Consider the following 22,402-nt stretch of genomic DNA (forward strand, 5'->3'; position numbering starts at 1 on the left):
TTTGTTGAACGTCAATTTGATCGAAAAATTCTTTGCATGCAAACCGATTGGGGAGGCGAATATCACAAGTTGAATGAATTCTTTCAGAAAATTGGCATTGAGCATCATGTTTCCTGTCCACACACGCATCAGCAGAACAGCTCTGCTGAACGTAAACATCGACATATTGTCAAGACTGGATTAGCTTTGCTAGCCCAAGCCTCCATGCCTCTAAAATACTGGGATGAAGCCTTCCTAGCAGCCACTTTTCTAATAACCCGCATGGCTACTAGAACACTTGGTTATGATACTCCACTAAACAAATTGTTTCATCGCACTCCTGAATACAACTCCTTCAGGGTGTTTGGATGTGTGTGTTGGCCACACCTCCGTCCCTACAACTCTAGAAAATTGGAGTTCAGATCCAAGCAATGTGCCTTTTTGGGCTATAGTGCACGGCACAAAGGATTTAAATGCCTTGATATATCTTTCGAAAGAGTATGTATCTCTCATGATGTCATATTCGATGAGGCTGTGTTTCCCTTTGCCTCTCTCCATCAAAATGCCGGCGCCAAACTTCGACAGGAAATCCTCCTTTTGCCTCCACATTTAGGAAATCTGGGGACTAATGGTGCTAACCAACATGCTAATGATCATTTTAATTATCCTGATTCTCCTCATATTTTTTCGGAAGAACATGGTGCAGCAGATAACACACAGGAGGCACACAGGAGGATTCCCCAAGCAATTCTTGTGCGGGCACATCTCCCGAGCACGATTCTCCCACCAACAACCCGCCAGCATCTACCTCGGATCGGGAGCCACAATCTCCCTCGGATCGCGCGTCCTCTGGTGGCTCCTCTGCCGGCTCCACCGACTCGCCCCTCCGCACCAATGACGAACAGCCACGTGCTGAGCTTCCCGCCGCAGCCGACACCAACGCGGGCAGCAGTCCTTCGCCTGAGCCGATAGGATCGACCTCGGCTCCCGCATCACCACCCGGATCTTCTGTGCTCCACCAACCTGAAATCCCTGCTGCACCTACTCATCGCCGAACAAGACTTTAACATGGTATTATCTAGCCTAAGAAATTATTTTCGGGTCTAATTCGGTACGGATTATCTTGCACGACCGAAGAGCCAGGAGATCTGGCCTCTGCCCTGGTAGATCCACACTGGAAAAATGCCATGGATGAAGAATATTCTGCTCTCATGCGCAATCAAACATGGAACCTTGTGTCCCCTCCACAAAGTATGAATATCATTGACTGCAAATGGGTCTATCGTGTCAAGAAAAATTCAGATGGCTCCATTGATCGCTATAAAGCTAGACTTGTTGCCAAAGGTTTTAAACAACGCTACGACATTGATTACGAGGACACGTTCAGTCCTGTGGTCAAGGCTGTTACTATTCGCATTGTACTTTCCATTGCTGTATCTAGAGGATGGTGCCTTCGTCAATGGAATGTCAAGAACGCGTTTCTTCATGGTGTTCTGGAAGAGGAGGTCTATCTCAAGCAAGCACCTGGGTATGAAGACAAGAGCAAACCTGGGTATGTTTGCAAACTTGACAAAGCTCTCTATGGCTTGAAACAAGCCCCTCGCGCCTAGTATTCTCGACTTAGCACCCAACTCATTCGGCTTGGTTTTACTCCCTCCAAGTCAGATACCTCCCTCTTTATTTTTCAGCGGGCTAGTGTCACTATATTCTTACTCATATATGTTGATGATATAATTGTCACTAGCTCATCTGAGGATGCTGTTGCCGCTTTGCTTAAGGATCTCCGCAGTGAATTTGCTCTTAAAGATCTTGGCGCTCTGCATTATTTCTTGGGTATCGAAATAAGGGGGAATCATGGTGATCTACTAACCCAAGAAAAATATGCGGCAGATTTATTGGCTCGGACAAACATGATGATATGCAAGCCTTGTCCAATTCCCTTATCATCCACGGAGAAGCTGTCAGCGTTAAATGGTGAACCTCTCAGTAATGATGATGCAACGAGGTATCGAAGCATAGTAGGTGCTCTACAGTACCTAACTCTCACCCGGCCCGACATTGCCTTCTCTGTTAACAAGGTATGTCAATATCTTCATGCGCCAACCACTGATCACTGGACAACGGTAAAACAAATTTTGCGTTATGTCAAGGGAACAATGAGTCTCGGACTGACTTTCAAGAGATCATCATGCTGGTGAGCGGCTTCTCTGATGCAGATTGGGCCGGATGCACTGATGACAGAAAGTCTACAGGTGGGTTTGCAGTATTCCTAGGAGGAAACCTGGTTTCATGGAGTGCCAGAAAGCAAGCTACCGTCTCTAGATCAAGTACAGAAGTAGAATACAGAGCTCTTGCAAATATGACTGCAAAAATTATCTGCGTGCAATCTATATTAAAGGAATTGGGCATTCCTCAGTCGAGAGTTCCATGTTTATGGTGTGATAACTTGGGAGCCACATACTTATCAGCAAACCCGGTGTTTCATGCCAGAACAAAACACATAGAAATCGATTTCCACTTCGTGCGAGAAAGGGTTCACAGAAAGCTTTGGAAATTCGTTTTATCCCTTCAGGAGATGAGCTTGTAGATGGATTCACCAAGGCGCTGCCGGTAGGATTGATGAAAAAGTTTATACACAATCTTAACCAATCCGGCTATGTTGAGATTGAGGGGGAATGTTAAACAAGAAGATCTTGTTATTGTTGAGGTTTAGTTGTAACCGAGTTGTAATCAAGGATCGTCTGTAGATAAGGACGAATCCCTTAACCTAGCTGTTGTAACTAACCAAATGTAAATCCCCCGGCCAGGGTTTTGGTCCTGAGATCAATAAATACCACCCGACCTCCTACGGGAGGAGATATGCTTCCTGATTTTACAATAGGGAGTATATATTAGTACAACATGTACTCCCTCCAGCCATCCCATGTTAAGTGACTCAAATTTGTTTAAATATGGATGTATTTATGCTTAAAAACGTCTAAATACATGTTATAGAAAGTCACTTAATATGGAACCGAGGGAGTAAAAATATTGAAACAAACAATAAATATAGGTGGAGGGGAGGGGATGCAATACCAGCATGAACATAGTTTCCTAGCAACACAAGCACCAGGAGGAAATTCGTGGTTTATGTAAGACTTGATAACTTTGTGTGATGTAATAGCTAGCCTTAAGTTTTGCGTGATGGATTATTTGTTCTAGATATGACTTATGCTTATCTCATATATCTTGTCTTACTAATCTTGTGTGGAGATGTGATGTTTTTGTGCCCTTAGATATGTGTTCCATCACAAGATCTCATTGCAAAATGTATATTTTCAATTGGTTTGACTTATCTAACCCATTATGCTTCTTGGAAGCATTGCTCGATATCTTGTTGGATAAGTCATAGTAGGTTTCATTCAATATTGTTATGCCTTGTGGAGGTATGATCTATATCTTCTTTATGAATGAGTCCTACATATCCTTGTAGAGCTTTTAGGGAATTATCTTTAATCCTTTGCAAATGAGTTATTGGTTTATAAAATCGAGGGGGAGTGTTGATCCTAGTGTATGTGCACTTTGCATGTCAAGTAAATCAAATTAGTGCATACATCTAGGGGGAGCCCGTCTACATTTTATATTCCAGGCATCTAGTCTTAATTGATTATTCTTTATGCAAATCTTTGTGTTGTCATCATTCACCAAAATGGGGGAGATTGAAAGGGCATGTCTCTCCTAAGTGGTTTTGGTGGTGATGACAACATGTTTTGTTATCTAATCTTGTGTTAAGCATTTCAGGGTTTATAAAGAACTCGACACAAGATGATTTGTGGACCTCAAAAAGGAAAGAAGCGTAGTGATGTTTAGCGGCTTTTTCGGTTGATTTGAGTCGTAGGACATCCGTACTATTAGGAGGGGATGCGCAAGGGAAGGTAACGGGTGAATCAATTTCACGTACACATCTACACCAAATTGCACCCACTAAAAAGCCTACCCAATAAGGTGTGAGAAGAAAACATTTTTCAAAGAGTTTGTTCTAGCTTTTCTGGTTCACAGGCGGCGGAAGTTCCGGGTTAACTTCCACCCGAACCTCCGGGTGCTCACTGTTAGTCTCGGAGGAATATGCGGAACTTCCGGTTAGCCTGAAGTTCTGGACTATCCCGATCAGTACATAACGGCTCGATTTTTGGGGACCCCATTTATATACCCCTTCGTCCCCAACGAGCAAAATGACCAAGCAAGCAGCCAAGAACACCTCAAGCTTAAATCTCCAAGATCTCCCTCCCTAGCCACTCATAACTTTTGATTCTTTGAGGATTGAACGAGAAGATCTTGATCTAGGGTTTCACCAAGTCAAAAAGTTGATTCCCCTTGTTTTCTTTGTGGATTTCGTTTCTCTTGGGTTGTTGGGAACCCTAGACGGAAGCGGTCACCTCGAGCTCTTCCCTTGGTGATTGAGGAGCTCGGGGCTTGGATTGGAAGCCTCCGATTGAGTTGTGGAGTTTGCCCCGGTCAAGTTTGTAAGGGTTCGCCCTCAAGGAAGCCATTAGTGGAACTCACCTCACCTCTGTGGTGTTGTGAGAGCTCATCCCACCTTTGTGGTATGGTGAGTTGGAGAATAGAGTGAGCCTTCATGGCGTCTCTACCTTTGTGGTAGAACACTCCTCCAAACGGAGACGTACACCGATCCCAATAGGTGGAACTCCGGTGAAATCTTCGTCTCCGCGTGTGGTATCTTTTCCCCTTTACATTCTTGCTATCTATTGTTGCTTCGGCTATTGCATTTCATACTAGGGTGACATTCACTTTAGAGAATCTAGTAAATCCTAAGATTAAGTGTTTGTTTCTTTCAAGAAAAGAAAAAGTAAAATTTGTTAGTCGCCTATTCACCCCCCTCCCCCTCTAGTCGACCATACCGATCTTTCAACCTTCATGGCTTTAGGCTGGAGGTGCAACATGGTGGTCCTCAGGGTAACATTTGACCCTTCTTAGTTCAAACAAATGAACTAGTTTTTCAAAAAGTTATGTCATTTTAAAATTTTAGTTCATTTGGTTGAACTAAGGAGGGTCAAAGGTACCCTGAGGGTCACAAATTTGCGGCTCTACTTTAGACCTTAGAAAACATAGGAATTTTGATACTAGTGTCTTGGATGGTGCACAAAAAATGAACATAGGAATTTTACACGAATTAAGAAAGAGAGGAGAGAGATGATGAGATAAGATGCATTGGACTTCTCAAGGAAAAAACATTAGGTTTGAGCTCAAGTTATGATTCTTATGGAATTTTTCGGAAGAAAAAAGAATTCTTATGAATTGAGGGCAAATGAGTGGATTATATAGGATTTTACTGACTCCATTCCTATGACTCAAAGGGCTCTTTTAGGAAAAGTTCCTAAAGATGAGAATCCTCCGAATTTCTTTTGAAGGGTTTCTTTGGATCGCAGGATTTGGAAAATGTTGAAATAGGAAAAACACATGATTGTAATGTCGTGTGCACTGAATTTCTATAGGATTTCAAAACACATAAATTTTCATAGTGGTGTGGTGCACAAAAAAATGAACATAGTTACTTTACAAGAATTAGAGAGATGTAGACACAAGGTGCATTGGACTTCTCAAAAGGAAAGAAATAATGAGATTTGAGGTGCTGTTAGAATTCTATGGAAGTCAACTCCACTGCTATGATCCAAATGGCTCTTATAGGAAAAAAAAATCTAAAGATTAGAATCCTATAAAATTCATTTGAAAATCTTACAATCCAAAGAGACCCCTAACATTTCCTCCGGATCCCTTGGGAAATCCTTTCAAAAAACTCCCTCCATTCCACAAAACAACATATATTTTTTAATTTCCACATTTGTTCCACGATACACCTCACTTATCTCTTGACTCCTGCACCCCACCAATAACTTCTCACACTCATTTATTCTTAACCCAATATGAGTGGTAGAGCACTAGAAACAAGAGAGGCATTGGTCCAAGTGCATAAGGGCATGTACAATGGGGTGACGTCAGCCAATACACCTCACTTATCTCTTGACTCATGCACCCCACCAATAACTTCTCACACTCATTTATTCTTAACCCAATATGAGTGGTAGGGCACTAGAAACAAGAGAGGCATTGGTCCAAGTGCATAAGGGTGTGTACAATGGGGTGACGTTAGCCTTTTCTTAACGCTGCCACGTAGGATATTTGTTGATGTGAAAGAGTGAGGGGGTGAAGAAAGGCATGAGCATTCTCTTAGTTAAGAGATGATCTTTTCACAAGAAGGATAAGGTAAAGAAAAGGCAAATTCCCCGTTGTATTAGATTTCGTCTTTTCTTAACATTTATTTGATTAATTTTATACATGTAGGCATTAATTATAAGATATGCCAACAAGAGATGACCCATTGTGCAACATGTTTTATTGTCTTATCTAAATGACATGGAACACATAAGAGAAGACGGTCTTATCAACCATTGTACATGTCCTAAATCTATATGAGGTGTTTTGCGGAACGGAGAGAGTAGCATTTATACAACAAATTGTCTACACGCGGTTACGAGATGCCATTTGCCATTTTAAGAAGACATGTATATCATGCATTTGTCCCTCTAAACTTGGCAGGCAGGAACATATTTGGTCCATTCATAGCTCTTTTAGGAAAGTTTGGAGGGGGGAGGGGCATTTGCACAAAACTCTTTGGATCTTTACCCATCCCTTCTCATAGTCGAATTAACCAGGGCTAAGCTCTGATCATGTTGCACACAACCCTCAATAAGGGTTCATTATAGAGAAAAGTATATTTTTCGTTCCCAACTTGTTAAAAAGTAGGCAAACGGTGCCTCATTATTTCATACATTTTTCGTCCCCTCAACCGTTAAAACCGTTACGCAACCCAATGCGAAATGAGCAGTTAACAAGGAGAACTAAAACTTGGCAACCATCAAAAGCTCTAATCCTCGGTAACAAGGTCAGAATCATACACGTCTCCCCTACCTACAAGTTAACAGGGAGCTAAATTACCTCCGGTAGCACAAGTTCAGAAAGAAAACAAACATCAACACTAATGAATGCAGAGATCGACTTAGGCTCATATGGATTGATAACAATTTCTGGGAGAGAGATGGCATTGGTGAGTATGACATTGTTGCTTTTAATACCCCATCCCTTGCTAATATCTCGAATATTGTTTAGACCAAGACATTGTTTCGCTAGTGGACTAATATGTCATACTCCTTCCGTCCAACAAAGGATGTCTCAAGTTTGTCAAAATTTGAATGTATCTAAACATGACTTAGTGTATAGATGCATTCAAATTTAGTCAAAGTTGAGACATTCTTTGCTGGACGGAAGGAGTACTAATCTTCTTCCGAGAGAGGGACTCCCCGGTCGCTGGTGAGGTTGTCGATCCCTGCCAGGACGTGGAATCCACCGCAACATTAGGGCCAGTTCGGTTATGCCCATCCCCACCGGGAGTAACACGGATTGCTGCCATTTTAGTGCATTTTCCCCCTAATCTCTCTCAATCCCTGCAGGGAATCTTGCAACCGAATTGGCCTTTAAGGATCCTGAAGCGAAGTGCACAATCTGGCGCGGCAGCCGGAGATCCTTGATTCTTCTCTAACCCAGCCTAGCTCGTACGATATTACTGATCGGATGGAAGGCGTGACAGCCGTTGACGTCGAGCAGCTCGAGGCGTGGGCCGTGGTCGAGGAGATCGACCAACGAGGATACCTCAACCACGCGGCCGACAGCACGAGCTGCTCCCACTACTACAAAAACGTGTATCAGTAACAGTCGAAAAAATGCATCACTAACGGGCGGGACACCCGTCACTAACTTCCTGCCAGTGATGATGACATCATCAATAACGGTCGGTCCACCCGTTAGTGACGAGGTACCCATCAGTGGCGGGCGGCCGGCGGTACTCATCAGTTACGGTCAAGCAGCACGACCGACGCTGATGTTATTTTCATGATTTAAAAAAAAACAGGCCGTAGCCTGCTAATATTTTCAAATCACAGATAAGCAAATCACAGATACACAAATCAAAGATAAGCACGAATTACAAATCACATCCATAAATCACGGATTACAAATCACAAAAAAAGCAAGAGGCCGGATCTCACGGCGATGGTCGTGGCCGGCCACCAAAATTCCTCCCCGAGCCTGACACCAACAATATCTGTGAGAGAGAGACGGTGAGAAAGCGAGAGAGGGTGTGAGACAGAACGGGAGATGAAGGGAGGGAGAGAAACTATACCGGCGGCGCGCCCCGCTGCTGCTGCTCCTCCATGCGCTACGGGCCACTGCTGCTGCTCCTCCATGCCCTACGGGCCACTGCTGCTGCTGCTCCATGCGCTACGGGCCACTGCTGCTGCTGCTCGGGAGAAGAGAAGGGAGTTCGGGAGGAGATTGGGGGGATTGGGGGGCTTCGGGCAGGGAGAAGAGAAGGGAGTTCGGGAGGAGACCGGGGGGATTTGGGGGCATCGGGCAGGGAGAAGAGAAAAGGGAGGGAGGGAGGAGATAAGGGAGAGAGAGGAGATTGGACCGCAGGAGAATAAGTTCGGAGTGGGCCAGTCGATCCGATGCCCTTGCTCAACCAATATGTTGTGTTTCGTAGTAGCGCAGGTGGAGCTTCTTCATCGCCGCGGTAAGCATCTCCTTCCGATCACGCGTCATGTCAAAGATGCACGTCACCTGGAGGCTCCGCAGCGATGGCGCGCTGCCACGATCGAACAAGCATGTATAGGCGAAAGAATTCAGTTAATTTGCAGCCATGAGAGTCACGAGAGGTAGATTAAGATGCCACGAGAACAACCAACTCTGGGATGCTGGCACAGCTCAAGATGCTTGCTGATGCCATGTACAGAGGTTACTGGGCACGCGACGCGTTCAAGTATAGGTCCCTAGGGGAAGAGGAGGAGGAGGTTAGCAACTCATGTGCTGTCAAACGTTTTCGCATGCTTCATGGCAGGGCTATAACAAACAAGGCCAGGTGCCTCGTCGAGCTGAACGGTGCGTTGGAAAGATGTTGCTGCCAACATGATGGAATTCGTTGTGATTATGGGTGGATGCGACCGTATTATGCTGCGGAGGCCACACGACGCGTATCTTTAAAACGACAACATGTTGTCGGTCGCCGTGTCGAAAAGCAAAAGCTTAGGGCATGTATAATGGTTGATAAGACTATCTTATCTTAGGTATTCCATGTCAATTAGAAAAGACACCAAAACATGTTGTACGATGATTATCTTTTACGGTTCTATCTTAGAATTAATGTTTAGATGAATAAAATTAACTAAATAAATGCTAAGAATATGTGAAATTCAGTAAAATGGTAAATTTGTCTTATCTTTGCCTTATCATTCTTGTGAAGAGATCATCTCTTAATTAAGAGAAGGCTTATGCCTTTTCTTCGTTTCTCTCTCTTCCACGTCAGATTTTATCCTGTATGGCATCGCTAAGAAAAGACTGACGTCACCCCATTGTAGATGCCCTTATGAACTTCTTGCTGCAGCACGACTCTCTTGGTGGCGCGCCGGCTGTTCTTCCGATCATCGGCGCTCCGTCAGTCGGGAAGAGAACTCTGGTCGCCCATGTATGCAAGGATGAGAGGGTTAGCGAACAATTCTCTTCCATTGTGCACTTGAATGGAGAAACCTTTCGTGGAATAGCCGACCATGACAATCTCATGTCAGGGAAGAGGATATTGTTAATCGTTGAGATTGTTTCCAACTAGCATGGTGGCCTGCATGAAATGCGCGGGCTAGACCTGATGATCGTTGTTGTATTTTATTTTTTTACGTGTGCTGATGACTTTTTTTCATTTTGTACCTCTTTTGATTTCCTGCCATATTGGTATACTCCCTCTGGTCGGGTTTAGAACGGACTTTGACGAAACATTACTTGGTAATACGATTTTATTGCGACACAAAAGAGATATCGTTGTATCTGTATTGGAAAATTCAGTAAATAGTATAACGTTTATATACCTACTGTTTTTATATAATTGTTCGTCAAAGTTTGGCACAAAATTCAATCCAGGTCTTATAAATTCAGATGGAGGGAGTATAATTCACTGATATTGGATTTTGTCCAATATGTATCTATTCTTCATGTTTTAATTCTAAAATCGAAGACATGAGATTTGTATACCTAAGGGCTTCCAGGCGTGCCAAAAGCCAAATTTGTCACATAGGTCCAAAAGCCAAACTGCTAAATTTTAGTTTTCCTATAGTGCAGATTTGCCAAACCTGCATGTAGATGGGACCCACAAAAGAATATAATTAATTACTCATCCCCAACCTCACTTTCCCATCAAATCCTCGGACCCCAACTCCGACAGCGCCCCACTTCACCACCTCCGCTTGCAGCCCTGCATCTCCTCCCCTCCTCCGCCGAGCGCCCTCTGCACCACCTCCGCCCCTCCTGCGCACGTCCTGCACCGCCTCCGCTAGTGTCCCTACGCCGCGCTCACCCAACAGCGCCTCCGCCCCTGCTTCCTCCTGTTAGTTTCGACTCGGTGTTTCTTTTTATAGGTCCAGCTGAACTAACATCAAAGGAATGATTTCTAGGACTCGTAGATCTCATATCTAACGACTGTAAATAATTTGGATGATGTGGATAAACGTGGAGGGTCCCCCGGTAGCCATCATATTGCTTGTAGGACTCGTAGATCTCATATCTAACGGCTGGAAATAATTGGGGTGACCCGTGCAGATTGCGCGGTTAGACATGTATAATGAAATATTTGATTTCTTATATATTTTAATTAACCAAAATATGTATAGCTTTTTCATTTGTTTTTCGTGAAGACACATCTTCTGAAATGATAAGATGAAATATTCTGCATCATTAGATTGATTCAATAACATATTATATTGTAGATTAGGTTGTCATTATATTTTTAGCAATAGATTTGTATTTTATTAACATTATTTGCAATATAAAATTGTTGACCTTGAATAAGGAACTTATGTGTTTGCTACAATTTACTTTGTGCGATATTATTTTAAAATTTTCTTTTACACATCGATCACAGACTTATGTATTTTTAATATTTATTTATTATTTTGGACGGATGATGCGGCAAGCATTCCTTGCGAGCATGCGCGCGGTGCAGTGAGTGAGCAAGGCGGTGTCCGGCGGCGGCTGATGGAGCGTTGTGGCGGCCGTGGATCACGGCAGCAGGGACCTAATGGTGTCTCGACGACGACGGATCACGGTAGCAGGCTGATGGTGCTGGGCCAGCACCATCTGATCATAGCGGACATGCAAGCTGCAAGGCCACCGTGCTGAGACGCTTCAAATACTTGCATGGGTCGCTTACACGAAGACGGAGATTAGACCACTAATTAACACTGAACCCTTAGATGCCCCTTCGTTAAATCGCTAATTACGACCGAATGTAAAGAAAATCAGTTAATAATGACAGGACACCAAAAGTGCGTAAGACTTTGCGGTAATATTAATTTGTTTGATATCGATGAATTAATGTGACGCAACATTGTTCACGCAAATCCGTAGACATTTTTCATCATGGGTGTGGCCTCGACGATTCACTTCCAAAGCTTGGCCTATCTCGTCACGAGCTAAGGCACGCGGCAGACCCTCTAGCAGCGAGCGTGGAGGCTCCAGCGAAGGCGTGCATCGTGGACTTTATGGAAAATAAACGTGACATGTAAGAGTTCGTTTAGTTTAAAAAAGATGCGCCCGCCATTTGGTAGCTTCACGTTAGCAAATTTACGTGTCACATATATGTAACGCATGATTGGAAAGAAAATTTATGTGTCACGTAAATCTAACGGTCATGTGTCAAGAACTTTCAGATCCAACGATCAGAATAATTGAGGTGATGTGGATCAACGTGAGGCCTTCCTCGGTACCCTCATATTGTTTTTAGTATATAACCAGTTCGTAACCCAAGCGACATATCCTGCTCATTAAATCTTAACCGTTAAATATAAGATCCGATGGCCAATATATATAATTCAGATGATGTGGATCAATGTGGCGTCTTCCCTTGGTTCCCTAATTTTTTTTCTCAATCTATTTTTAGGGGATTCTTTTTCTTAATCGAACCATCTGATTTATTTGTTTTGTATCATATAGCAGAGGGAACAAATGAGAGGTCCTGCGATAAGCAATCGTGTGTCCATATTGGACACGTATTAATTCCTATTGGGCCTTAGTTGATTTTAATATATTTTGATGTTTTGTTGGTAGGCCAGAAATTGGGCCTACTTGATCTGTAATCACTTTATTGTTACCTGGCAACCCATCAAATATACCCTCTCATTAAATAAGGGTCATTAGATATCGGGGCCGTATCCTGTGAATCCATAACTTAGGTGTTCGGGCGGGTGTCTACGTGCAAATTACTCAGAGCTTCAATGACGTGCGTGCAATACGGATCCGAAAGCTGGGAATGAATGGATGCATGGATACACGGAGCCTCTGGATTCATAGGATATGTTGCCTTAGATATCAGATCCAACAGTTAAATTACCTTAATGTCGTCACTCGGTGCTCCGACACCGGAGGCGTGCGGCCACGACCCCCTTTTAGGTTCGGTAGGGGCGTCTGGGGCGGAGACCCGGTGATCACCGGCACGGCCGATGAGGCCCTACGAGGCCGGCGAGACGAAGTGCTAGGGGTATGCGCTAGTCCAAGAACAGATGCACGCACGTTTTTACCTAGGTTCGGGCCACCCGGAGTTGTAAAACCCTACGTCCTGCCTGTCTGAGCTGATATTGAATGCGGATCAAATGTTTACAAGTTGCCGGGCAACCTCCCGGGCTTGCTCTCAGTGGCTAGGTGCTCCTCACTGCTCCCTGCTGCTGTCTACTGGAGCCAAATAAGCTCCTACCGAGCGAACTGAGCGAACTTGCTGAACCGAGCCAGAAAACAATGTGGGACCGAACAACTGTCCAACCACCTGACCGTTGGCATGGGTCCTCCTTTTATACTCAAGGGGATGCCACAGGTGCCACGGTGCATGGGATACAAGTGTCCAACGGGGAGGCATACAACTCCCCCCGGTGAGCTGGGGGCGTGCATGGGTGCCACCTCCACTGCTAGGGGCCTAAGACCCTAGGGTAGGATTAGACAACCACTGTTCCTTTGATCGGACGGGTAACTACCCGTCGGTCGGCTCATTTACTGAGTCGTGCGCCTTACTCCTCGCCTTGGTGGGACCGCGCGTCCCGCGCCCGCGTGGCGCTGTCCACTGGGCCCCACACCCGAGGCGGGGGCACGCGCCCGGGAACCCTCAGTCCCAGCAAGTCGACCCCGGGAAGCACCCGGGCCCAACGCACCCGGGAACCCCCTCCCGGGAAGCAGCTTCCCGGGAGGTGCCCAGGCGGGAATATTCCCAGAAGCCCCGCTAGCCCCTTTCCGGCTGGTAGCTTGCCGGGGAGCTCATAGACGCTCCCCGGGATGAGACCTTCCCAGGAACTCGGGAACGGGGCCCACGCGTCGCGCAGCGGTGGTACCCCGGGTGCCACTGGTGCGACAGTAGCCCCCGGGCGTGGGCCCGCATCACTCCCAGTGATTAGAAGTTATCCCCGCGCACCCGTAGGGTACGGAACCGGCCGTTACCAAACGGCCGGGCGTCATAAAGCCTCCACTGTTGCCAAAAGGGGAACAACACTCTGCCCCTTCGCCTCCATCCTCTTCCGCATCTCGCATCCCTGTGCTCCTGCCAGCTTTCGCCCTCGCTTTCCATGGCGCCCCCCACCACCAGGAAGGGGAAGGAGGTCCAAACCTCGAAGAAGGCCGCGACAAGCAAGACCGAGGCGGCAATCAAAGCAGCCGCCGCCAAGGACCAGAAGAGGCGGGAGATGCACGCCACAGTCACCTTGTTCCGCCCCGGCTATAACGGCGAGGCGCTGGGGACGCTCCGGCACGCCGTCGCCTCCAGCTTCAACGAGCACGGGGAGACGCAGATCTTCCCGGCGGGCGCCGAGCACCAGGACAACGATTTCCGGGTGTTCACGCGCTTCCTCCTCTGCGGCATGGTGCTGCCCTTCTCTCTGTTCCTCCACGCACTGATGGAGTCTTATCAGTTGCGGGTGGCGCAGCTCCACCCCACCTCGCTCTTCCTCCTCACCACCTTCCAGTTCCTCTGCGGGGCGTTCGTGGGGGTGATGCCGTCGGTGGGGCTCTTCCACCACTACTTCTACCCGCGCATCGACAACGCGAAGGCGATGTCGTCAGGGGTGATCTTCCGTGCCCGTGACCAGATGAAATCCGAGTTCATCGTCCGGTCGGGGAAGAAGATTGAGAAAGAGTGGCGGGGTGACTGGTGCTGGGTCCGAGTGGAGGACCCCCAGGAGTTCATCCAGTCGCCGACGGAGTTGCCGGTACCCCAGAACGGCTGGCAGGACAGGTACCACCGCGACGCCGATTTTTCCCCCATCGTGGAGAAGATCAAGGCACTGCGGCTGGCGGGGCTCACCGATGTGGACATGGCACGCACCTTCGTCCATCGGTGCATTGCCCCGCTGCAGCTACGTTCCCGGCCCGCGTGGATGTACACAGGCTCCGGGGACAGGACACGCCTCCAGACGGACGGCATGGACTTGGAGACCCTCAGGACATGGGTGAGGGGGATCTCCGGCGAGATTTTCCAATCGACGGAGTTCCCTCCGGGGGTTTCCTCTCTTCACGCCGGTGTCAAGGCGCTCAGCGACATCGTCGGCGCCTTCCAGCCCTGCAACGAGTGGGGGTTGATGGACGACACCCCCACCCGGGTCCTGCATGCTCCCCCGCAAGCACCCCGCGAGAAGCAGGTGCTCGAGGAGAGCGGGGGCGGATCCGATCCCAGCTGGCCCTCCCTCCAGTCGCTAGACGACGAGGTGGGCTAGGTGGCTGCGTTCTCGGAGGTCGCCGCCGTGGAGGACGACGACGAGGAAAGCAGCGATGGCGCGCCCTGGATCGTGAGAAGATCGAGGGCGTTTGCAGCGGCCGCGGCTACCTCCTTGACGGCAACGTCCGCCCCGGCAGCGGCCACCAATCTCGCGGCGGCGGCCGCTTCAGGGGTGCCCGTCGGCACCTCGACAGCATCCGCGGCAACCGGGGCCGCGGGTGCCTCGGCGGCAGCCTCTGCCTTGGTGGCAGCCGCCAGCACCGTGGCGGGAGCCGGTCCCGGGGTGCCCGCCGGTACCCTGGCAACGCCAGCGCCTGTTGGGGTCACCGGTGCCCCGGCGACGGCCTTCGCCCCGGCAGCGGAGGCCTCCGCGAGTCCAGCTCCTGGCGCCGCGGCGGCCTCGCCGTCGCCACCCGGAGCTCTCCGGTTCACGACGACTCCGAGGGCGCCCATGGCGCCACCCGCTCGGGGGGGTCTTCCGGGGTTTCGCGCTCCGGCGTAACCCCCCGAAGTCCTCCTCGCCGGCGGGTGCCAGCAAGAGGGCGAGGAGCGATTCCCCGCCCGGTACACCCAGCAAGAGGACGCGCACCGACGCCAGCGGCGCCACCGACCCCAGTGCCGCAGGAGCCGGCAGGGACACGGGCGTGTCCCTTGGCGACCCAGCCCCAATGGAGGCAGGGCCGATAGCCGGTATGTCCTCGTTTTTCCTCTACAATTGCAATTTTCGTCAGCCGAATTTATGAACATACCTTTTTTTTTCTACAGTGAGCGGCAGCTCGCCCGCGGCAATCCTCGTGGATGCTCCTGCCGGCGCAGGCGAAGCAGAGGAGGCTGCCCCGGCTAGCCCGACAGCCGCACAAGGTAACCGCCCTGACCGCTCTTGGCCGTATTTGAAGGCGCCATCCTTTGCCGATCCTCACGCTTCTCATTGTTGGAGGCACAAGTGCGCCCACGCCCGGAACGGGCGCGGCCGAGGTCGATCTTGATCCGGTCGTCGAGGCCGTGGGGGCGGAGGTGGAGCCGAAACCGGCTCGCACATCCAATCCCGCTGCGGCGGACTCAGCGGCAGAAGGGGGCACTGCCGCCGCCATGACGGCGGCGCACAGCGACACGCCCGCAGGCGCGGGCGCGGCCGGCGCAGGCTCACCCAAGTTTGAGCTGCAGGCGGCGGAGGTGGACGGCACAGACGTCACGACGCTGATCCCCTTCTTCTCCGACTTGGTGCGGAAGCTCGGGGCGCTCGATGTCTGGATCGCCAAGTACGGCGCCAACGAAGTCGCCAACTGCGCTCGGGAGGTTACCGAGACAATCCTCCCGCGGATTCACCTCTTAGACCCGGAGTTTCCCTTCGAGTCCTTGCTGGACGCTTGGTCCGACAGTGAGGACGAGCCCACATACACCCAAGCAGTGCGCGAGTTCGTCAACGAGGTCGTCGAGCGAATGCAGATGAAGCCGGAGCCTGATCTCCCCGCCGACCCCCCGGCCGAAGACGGCGACACCTAGTTGCCGCAGCCCCCAGCCGTGCTCGTTGCTCCCTCTGTATCTTGCTTTGTTTGCTTTTCCTGAAGTATGGCGCTTAGCGCCGTTTGAACAATCACCTTTTGATTAGTCCATGTAATCATTCGGCACTTAATCAATCAAGCTTGTTAATTTGCTCGATTTTTGTCCCTTGTTCCCGAGGCTCCCTCGCGGGGTGGTTCCCTTAGCCGTCGCATGTTGTGCCTTCTGTTGCCGGGGAGTCGCACGTCCCACCCTTGACCAGACCAGGGACCCGGGACGGACCCGCAGTGCCGACCTGGGGTCAAGCGGTAGCCGGCGAGCCACTCCACTTGTGGGGTAACTACTCCAAGCCATGCCCACCCGGGATGGACCCGGAAGCCACACGGGGAGCGCACTCCCCCCGCAAGCGTCCTCCTCACACCACGGCCACGCGCGGGTTCCGGGGCCACACTTGGCGAAGCAGCGTCCAATTCTTAGTCAATTAAGTTTTTCGACATGCTCGTTGTTCCCGGTGCTGTCTAGCGGGGTGGCCCTTTTAGCCTTTGCGCATTTTGCCTTGTATTACCGGGGACTCGCGCACGCCTAACCCTTGACCAGACCAAGGACCCGGGACGGACCCGCGGTGCCGACCTGGGGCCAAGCGGTAGTGGGGAGCCACTCCACTTGCGGGGTAACTACTCCAAGCCGTGCTCCTCCGGGATGGACCCGAGAAGCCACACGGGGAGCGCAATCCCCCCGCAAGTGTCCCTTTTAATACTTCGGCTACGCGCAGGATCTAGGGTCACGCCCAACGAGACAGTGCTCGATTTCATTCTGTTCTTAGCGAATTCAGCGTTCATGTTCAGACACTTAGCTTTTTCGCTCGGTCCGATGCCTCGTGATGCTCGGCGGTAAAGTGCAGCCAGGGCACTACCTTGGTAGGAACCCCCCCCCCCTTGGGTACCTGTTCAAGGGAAACGGTTTCTGTGGGGTGTGGCAGGAGCGCGGGGGCAGGATCGCCGCCAGTGGCAACCGCCGACGACGATGCTACCACCACGCTCACACGGTAACCCTCGCCATCAGAGACGAACCCTGGCTCATGAGGACTCCGCCCCGGGAGCAGCCGCAAGACGGCTATAACGTCCTCGCCGCCAGTTGCGCCCCACCCCGAGCAGCGGGCACGGGTGGCGAGGAAGTTATAGCCTCCCGGCGACAGCCCCCGCAACCGGGGAGACCTGGTTTTTTCTGGGGAGCTCGTCCCAAGGGATGCGACAGCCCTTGTTGCCCGGGAGCAAAATTGCTCGAGGGCCGTAGCAGGGACGCGGTGATGGGCCGGAACAGGTGACGAGCGCCAGCACTGGCGCCATCACAGCGTCCTCGCAACGACCCGCACCCGAAAAAGGCTCTCTCAAAGGGAATGCGGCCGGGTCTCTATGATAGTGCACCCGTCGGCACAAGGCACGGAGGGCATGCACTACCATAGAGTCTCCGCGGCAGCCCCTGCTCCTTGCGGAGGTGTCCTATGGAGGGGGGCGGCAAGGGCACTGCGGCAATGCACCCCGTCAGCGCCGGATGCTGAGGGGATGCACCACCACAGTGCCTCTGCGGCGACCCTCGCCCAGGAGCCACCCACTTGAGGAAGCACGGCAGGGGCACAACGGCAGTGCACCCGTCCGCGCAGGACGCCGATGGCATGCACTACCATCGTGCCTCTGTGGCGTCCCTCGGGGCGGGCTCGATGGGGTGATGCAGCAGGGGTGCGATGGCAGCGCACCCGCCGGCGCTAGGCGCCGACGGGAAGCACCACCTCCGCGCCTCTGTGGCACCACCCGCCATAACGGCCCCGAACCCGGCTTTGCTCTGAGCCGTTCCATGGTTGGGGCGCGCCTTTTATAGGCGTGAGAGGGGGGTTTTCCACCGCGCGCAACGGACCCGCCCAGCACCCGTGGCGCCCTTCCTTCGAACGCGGCGCAGTTTCCGCCGCCATGTTTACCAGGCAACCGTGGCACACGTGGCGGCAACCTGTCGACTCAGAAGCCTCGGAGTGCGGTGAGCCCCTTGTGTTGCGGTCCTCCCGCACCACAAGGCACCGGTATATGGTGCGACCCGTGGGCAGCTCACGGGCACCACAGTGTACAAGATTCCACCCTTTCCTACAGGTTAGACTCTTACCAGGCCCGAGGTGCTGCAAAAAATTTCGAAACTTACGAAAATAAGCAATACAGACGAATCCCTCCTGCCTCCCAGCCCCCGGGCACAAAGGGGTCGATGCCAAACTTAGATGTGAGCATTTCCTTTCCCAGGCACAGCGACGGCGCGGTGCAAGCTGCGGGGGGGCGGGCAACTGCACGCCCAGTGATGCCCGTTGCGGGAAGCCCACCAACGGCATGTCCAGTGATGCACGTTGCGGGAAGCCCGCCAACGGCATGTCCCGTGCCGGAACGATCAGGCAACGGGTTTACGTTTCGACGCCACAACAGCCCCCTGCTCACAACCAAGTATGGAAAGACACCTTTGTGCACTTAAAGCAGGAGACAGAAGAGGGAAAAACACGTGAATAAGCAAGGCAAATCCAAAGCTCAGGGGCGAAACACTTATCTTTATTCACGATTAACTAGCGGTTTACACGCGGGGGCTGCCCGGTTACACTAGTTCGAGAGGTATGCATCGGAGGCATCACCTGAGGGTCGGGCTCCGCCGCTTCACGGGTAGAACTTGCGCAAGTGCTCAATATTCCAGCTATTGGGCACGGGCAAGCCATCTTCAGTTTCCAGGCGGACAGCCCCCGGCCTGGTCACCTGCACTACCTAGAAGGAGCCCTCCCATTTCGGAGTCAACTTGTTCCCGGCCTTCGTTCCTTGTATCCGGCGCAGGACAAGGTCTCCGTTCTCGAGCCCCCGGGGACGGACTCGCCTGTTGTGATAACGACGGAGTCCTTGCTAGTAGCGCGCGGCTCGGACAGCAGCCCGGCATTGAAGCTCTTCGATGAAGTTTAGATCGTTGACCCTTTGCTCGTGTTGGCTGGTGTCGCCGTACGCGCGTACTCGGGGAGATCCGTACTTGAGCTCGAGGGGCAGCACCGCTTCTGCCCCGTAGACAAGGGCGAAAGGAGTTTCGCCTGTTGCCCGACTAGGTGTGGTCCGGATGGACCAAAGCACGGGCTGGAGTTCTTCGATCCAGTGCTTCCCGTGGCCCTTGAGCTTGTCAAAGGTTCTCGTCTTGAGCCCCCGCAGCACCTCTGCGTTGGCTCGCTCCGCCTGTCCATTGCTCCTCGGGTGAGCAACGGACGCGAAGCGCAGCTTAGTGCCCATGTCTTCGCAGTAGGCTTGAAACGCCGCGCTCGTGAATTGCGTGCCGTTGTCGGTGATGATGCTGTTAGGAACACCAAACCGGCACACAATGCCCCTGAAGAAGTTGATGGCCGCCTGGGTGGTCACCTTCCGCACTGGTTCCATCTCCACCCACTTGGAGAACTTGTCGATGGCCACGAACAAATATTCGTAACCGCCAACCGCCCTTGGTAGCTTGCCGACGATGTCGAGCCCCCAAACCGCGAATGGCCATGAGGACGGAATGACATGCAGGGCCTGCGCCAGCTGGTTGCTCTTCTTTGAGTGGAACTGGCACGCCCCGCACGTCTTCACAAGTCACTCCGCATCGGCCAGGGCCGTGGGCCAGTAGAAGCCATGCCGAAACGCCTTGCCGGCTAGAGCCCGGGAGGCCACATGGTGCGAACATGTGCCTCGATGTATGTCTTCCAACAGTGCGCACCCTTTTTCCTGCGGCACGCAGATGAGTTTGACACCGTTCGCACGCCTGCGGTAGAGGTTACCATCTACCACAGTGTACATCTTGGCTTGCCGCGCTACACGCTCCGCGGCGACGTCATCTTCCGGGAGAGCCTCCCCTTTCAAGTAGCGGGCGATTTCTTCCGCCCAGGGGGGAATCTCCCTGCCAACGCACGCGGCCATATCAGCGGCATGGACCCCCGCTGCTGCAAGGGTTCCTTTGGTTGCCGGAGGGGCGTCCCCGGCAGCCGGTTGGGGGGCAACTGAAGGAGCCACTTGCTTTTGACAGAACACCCCCGCCGGAGGTTTCCGGCGCTCTGCTGCCATCTTGGCCAGCTCATCAGCTGCGAAGTTATCCTTCCGCTTGACGTGCTCGAAGCGCAAACCTTTGAACTTTCGTTCTAGCTTGCGGACCTCCCCCACGTACGACGCCATTTGAGGGCAGTCGTAGTTCTTGTTCACCTAGTTGATCACGAGCTGGGAATCACCGCGAACAACCAGGCGCTTAATGTCGAGGGCGGCCGCTGTCCGCAACCCGGCAAGCAGGCCCTCGTACTCCGCCGTGGTTTTGGTGGAGTTAGCGATGTCGAGTTGAATAGCAAACCTCAACTGGTCCCCTGTTGGTGACTCGATGACGACCCCAGCGCCTGCTCCCTGAAGACTGAACGCACCGTCGAAGTAGAGGACCCAGTGGTCCTCGTCCAGCTTGCCGGGCAGGCTGGTCTCCGGCTCACTTTCTTCTACGCCCGTGGACGTCCATTCCGCGACGAAGTCCGCCAGGGCCGTGCTCTTAATGCTTTTGGAGCTGTCGAAGTGGAGGTCGAACTCCGACAACTCCATCCTCCATTCGGCCACCCTCCCGGTGGCTTCACGGTTGGTGAGGGCTCGCTCAATGCAGAACCCAAACACCACCATGACGCGGTGCGCCTGGAAGTAGTGGCACAGCTTGCGGGACGCAAGGAGAATCCCCAGAAGGAGCTTCTGTACTTGCGGGTACCTTGTCCGCGCGTCGCGCAGCACCGTACTAACGAAGTACACCGGGTGCTGCCCCAACCGCTTCCGCGGTGCCGAGGGTGCCGACTCGGGGGCGGTCCCCGGGTCTGAGGCGGTTGCCGGAGGCCGCTCAGCCCCCTGCCTCGCAGCCCCAGTCCCCGGGACGTCTTCCCCTCTCTCGGCAACCAGCACCGAGCTGACCACCTGGTCAGTCGCCGCTAGGTAGAGTAGCCGCGGCTCGCCCAGCTTGGGGGCGACGAGGATGGGCGGCGACCTCAGGTACTGCTTGAGTTCCTGGAACGCCACCTCAGCCTCGGGAGTCCAGTCGACTGGACCCTTCTTCTTCATCATCCTAAAGAAAGGCAAGGCACGCTCTCCCAGCCTGGAGATGAAACGTCCCAGCGTGGCAACACAGCCGTTGAGGCGCTGGACATCTTTCACCTTGCGGGGGGCCTCCATCTTCTCGATGGCTTCTATTTTGGTCAGGTTGGCCTGTATCCCCTTGTGTGAAACCAAGAAACCCAGAAGCTGCCCGGAGTTGACACCGAAGGTGCACTTATCAGGGTTCAGCCTGAGCTTGATCCTGCGGAGGTTGCCGAACGTCTCCCGCAGGTCATCAATCAGCGAGTCCCCGCGCTTCGTTTTGATGACAATGTCGTCCATGTAGGCCTTCGCATTGCGGCCTAGCTGGGGCCCCAAACATTCGCGCAGAGCGCGCTAGAACGTGGAGCCCGCGTTTTTCAACCCGAAAGGCATGCATGTATAGCAATAGCAGCCAACCGGGGTGATAAATGTTGTCTTTTCCTCATCCTCGACCGCCATCTTGATTTGATGGTAGCCGGAGAAAACATCCAGAAAACTCAGCAAGTCACAACCAGCGGTAGAATCAACTATCTGGTCGATACGGGGTACAGGGAAGGGATCCTTGGGGCATGCACGATTAAGATCGGTAAAATCTACGCACATGCGAAGCTTATTCCCTGCTTTAGGCACTACTACAGGGTTAGCCAGTCAAGTGGGGTACAAAACTTCCCTAATTGCCCCGGCAGCCTTGAGCTTGCCCACCTCTTGCTTGATGAAATCTTTCCGCTCTTGTGCTTGCCGCCGGATCTTCTGCTTGACGGGGTGCGCATCCGGGCGCACCGCGAGCCGATGCTCAATCACCTCCCTGGGGACTCCGGAAAGGTCCGGCGGTTGCCAGGCGAACACGTCGGCGTTATCCCGGAGGAAGGTGACGAGGGCACTTTCCTATTCGGCGGCCAGATTCGCACCGACGGTAACAGTGCGCTCCTTGTCGCCGGCTCGGAGGGGCAGCTTCTTC

At 52.0% G+C, this 22,402-nt stretch overlaps 1 long non-coding RNA gene across 2 annotated transcripts; it reads right to left on the bottom strand.

The window, feature by feature from the left end:
• Positions 1-7,924: 7,924 nt before the first annotated feature.
• On the bottom strand, positions 7,925-8,906 carry LOC104583605. Of its 2 annotated transcripts, XR_002964433.1 has the most exons (3): positions 8,771-8,900; positions 8,213-8,674; positions 7,925-8,134 (listed from the first exon to the last, which is right to left on the bottom strand). It is a non-coding gene; the product is annotated as an uncharacterized LOC104583605 (long non-coding RNA). The 2 variants fall into 2 exon arrangements; XR_731457.3 differs by having other exon boundaries at positions 8,213-8,906.
• Positions 8,907-22,402: the final 13,496 nt, after the last annotated feature.

The sequence above is a fragment of the Brachypodium distachyon genome, chromosome 3 (genome assembly GCF_000005505.3).
Source record: "Brachypodium distachyon strain Bd21 chromosome 3, Brachypodium_distachyon_v3.0, whole genome shotgun sequence".
In the NCBI taxonomy this organism is placed as follows: domain Eukaryota; kingdom Viridiplantae; phylum Streptophyta; class Magnoliopsida; order Poales; family Poaceae; genus Brachypodium; species Brachypodium distachyon.